Here is a 4,043-nt window from a genome sequence, read left to right on the forward strand (position 1 = left end):
ATTACTAAATATGCATAATACTAATTAGGGTAGTAAATGTAAGTCACATATGTGTACATGGCTCGTGCAGTTGTGATGTGTTAGTTCACTCTCCAGCTTCATTGTTAAAGCAGACGTAACTATTTTTTATTGATATAAGCAGTAATAAAAACCTGTATAATGCCAGGTTGCTGCCCAGCTGCACTTTGAAATCCACGTCATTACTTCATCATAACAAGCCAGGGAAACTCCATTTTCCTAAGGAAAGCAAGGTGACAAATGCCTGTATACAGAAGGTGTCATTTATAATCTCATTAGCGTAAAGCACAGCTACCACTGCATACAGGAAGATGTAGAAACTTACAAACATTTGGTGTTTGATCTGAGTGCAGAGGACAAGTTTGGAGCTGCCCCACATTCATCATTTGGGCTTTTCCTACTCTCAATTCTCAGCTCACTCTAAATTCTGGATAAAGCAAATTTGGTAGTGGTGGTGGTAATGGTACTACTAAGGATTAACCACAAGGTATTCCACATTAATAGACAGCTGTTCTACCACTCTTATAAGCTCTACCCTCTTTTCATTTCAGACAGTGTCTCACTAAGTTACCCAAGCTGGCCTTGAACTCTTGGGGTAACCCATGCAGCCTTTGAAATTGTGATCTTCATATCTCAGACTCCCAAATATTTGGAACTCCAGGTCAATTAGGTACTTTTTTTTTTAATAAAAGAGTCCAAGGCCCTTGCCCTCTGAAAACAAACTCACTATGTGAGCCTGCTGTATACCACATGCCTTGATTAGCATTGAATGTAGGAGAACCCATACATTCGAATTAATGCTGTTCATTCTTCCAGCACTGACATGAATTACATCTACTCTCAAGAATTCAGAAGCCTGGCATAATAACTACCCCAATTCTTCTTGACTGGCTTGGAATTCATTATGTAGACCAGGCTGACCTCAAATTTGCAGTGATCTTTCTGACTCTGCTTCCTGAGTGCTGGGATTATAAGTGTGTTCCACCATGCCTGGCCATTTTTATAGAGAATATTAGTTCCTGGGGACTGTAAGTTTATAGAAAATTAATAGTTTAAAAATGAAATTTTGGGGGGCTCGAGAGATGATTCAGTGGTTAAGAGTATTGATTGCTCTTGCTGAGGACCCAGGTTCGATTCCCAGCACCCATATGGTGGCCTTCAACCATCATTAACTCCAGTTCCAGGGCAGTCCAAAGTCCTCTTCTGACCTAGGCCACATTGCATGACATGGGTGCACTCACATACATGCAGGCAATACACTCATACACATAAAATAAAAATAATAAATAAAAATAATTTTTATAATTTAGTAAAAAAAAAATTCAGGGCACAGTCTGTGTCTGCCAAGCCCTTCATGAATCTGTTGTATACCAGACCAGAGCCTGAGCGAGTGTGAGTTACAGGCACCCATCCTGCTCCCCTGGTGCTCTGTGCTCAGTACTCAGGAGGGACTTGTCTCCCAAGAACTGGTGAGATTGAAGGAAATTAGATGTTTCCAACATGAATGACATATGGCTGGTCCTGGGCCCACCGCTGCTGCCATCAGACCTTGGGAGCCTCAGGCAAAAGCCAGGGCAGGGGCTCCTCATCCAGTTCCAGCTGGACAGAGCAAAGGACAGCTGCTATGGCAGAGCAGTGGACATGGTGAGCCTGCACACTTGGAGGAATCTCAGGTTGTGGGCGGATGCTTATGCTCCTAGTACTGGAGCTGATGTCAGAACTCCTGACGTGCTCTGGGACCAAGTCCAACCTTTTCTTCAGTTAAGCCAGCTATTATCACTAAGCAAGATCTTTCTGGAAAGTGAGACACTCTCTGCTTTGTCACTGTCTCTTCAGTTTGCTTGTCTTAAAAGGTATCCTTAGCATGATAGAGTGATTAGGGTTGAAGATTGTAGGAAGAAGACAGAGCATCAGTGAGCAAAAGCAGTCATAGCTGCTTGTCTAGGAGGAGGAGGGGGAGGGGGAGGGAGAGGGAGAGGGAGAGGGGAGGGATAAGGAAGAAATGCAGCCACCATATCTGACCTCCAACTCGCACCTGGCTGCGCTCAGTGTTGAGTGCCAGGCGAATCCTCAAGCTCTGCCTTGTGGGCCACGTCCACTCACCTGTGTCGTGGGGCCCTTCTGAGTTTTGGTGCCCCACCTTTAACATTGGACAAGTTATGTGCATAATACATGGTGAGTTTTCCTTCTAAGAGAGTTACAGAATGTTTACAGCAGTCCTATTATTTGTACAAGTAAATTGGTATCAAGCTATGTACCAAATGAAAAAAGAATTAACAAGTACATTATAGCATATTGATAAAAGGACTGTAATATAGCAATCATAACAAAGATCTCAAATTATATAAAAACATGGCTGCTGGGCCAAAAATGTAACATAAACTAACAAATGATGAATTACTGATTTCACATAAATAGGGAGAGAATGTATTAGGATCCAGGAAAATATCACCCCATGCTCATAAAACCGAGCATCTCTTTAGACCCTGGGCAAACCCATTTTACCTTCAGGTAGAGCCATTTGTTGATTCTTCCCATACTTATGCTAATGGAGGCCTGTTCAGAAAGTTCTAGCCCATTCCTGTAACTTAAAGTGCATTCTCTCTGTTTTCCTTTAGCAGTTTCAGTGTTTCACATTTTAAATTAAGGTCTTTGATTCCGTTTTAATAGATGTTTCTGTTCAGGGTGAGAGATGTAAATCTACATTCATTTTTCTGCAGATACCCAGTTTTGCCAGAACAGTTGTTGAACAAGCTGTCTTTTCATCAGGATCTTTAACCATTTTTCAAAAATTAGGTGTGTCACTGTATGGGCTTATTTTCAGGTCCGCTATACTGTTCCATTAATCTATATTTCTGTTTTTGTGGCAGTACCAGGCTGTATTTTATCATTGTCACTGCAGCGTAATTTGAGATCAGGTACTGTGATACCTCCAGGAGTGTTCTTTCAACTTTTGATTGATTTGAGCATGCATGGTCATTTGTCTTTCCATATGCCCTCATCATAAGAGTCCTGGGGAAATTAGGTCTAGACAGAACACACACACACACACACACACACACACACACACGACGAATCTTTAGTCCATAATATATACTAAACAGGAAAACTTTGAAAATATGTCCACTAAAATCTGGATGAGACAAGGGTTCCCACTATCTCCATTCTTATTCAATATTGTACTTGAAGTCTTGTAAGGGAAAAGTATAAAAGGGATGAAACTAGGAAAGGGAGAAGTGAAATTATCTCTATTGGAAGATGGTATATTTCTATACCTGGACTATCCTACAGATTCTACCATAAACTAGATTTAGTAAACACTTTCAATATATTTTCAGGATACAAAATCTACATTAGAGCAGTTTTTGTGTATATCAATAGTGAACTTGCAGACAAGGAAAGTAGGAAAAACATGCCATTCAGAAGAATTTAGGGGTTAAATTAATAAACGAGGAATTAAATTCACAAAGAATGTGAAAGATCAGACAATAAAAACTGTAGGAAATTGAAGAAAGAAATTAAAATGAAAAGAATTTAAAAAGCTATCAGATGATAGATTGGCAGAATTAACGTTGTGTGAATGGCCATAATTCCAAAAATAATTTACAAATTCAATGCAATCCTTATCAAAATTCCAATGGCATCCTTCATACAACTAGAAAAACAGTAAGAAATTGTGGACTTTTTAAGAGTGCCTGCAAAAGGGAGTAGGAAAAAACAGATATCAAGAAAGGATATTGAAGATGGAACTGGAAAGAGGTAAAGAATCATAAATCACAAAGCTCATCCCTATGGGAGGCACAGAGTGGTTGAGTTGGAAGAAGGTTAAGCAAGGTGTTAGAAGATGGGTCTGTAGCAGTCAGTAAAACTGAGGTCAAACAATTAGTGCTTCAATGGCTTCTCAATTGTTGACACTTTCCCTAGTCCTTCCCTAAAGCTCCCAGAAGGACAACAGACAAACTGACAAAATTGCTTATTGTTTTCCTTTCCATGCTATATGTTCTCTAACAAGATAACACATTTCT

This window comes from Nannospalax galili, unplaced genomic scaffold (genome assembly GCF_000622305.1).
Source record: "Nannospalax galili isolate Female #2095 unplaced genomic scaffold, S.galili_v1.0 scaffold196, whole genome shotgun sequence".
Classification (NCBI taxonomy): domain Eukaryota; kingdom Metazoa; phylum Chordata; class Mammalia; order Rodentia; family Spalacidae; genus Nannospalax; species Nannospalax galili.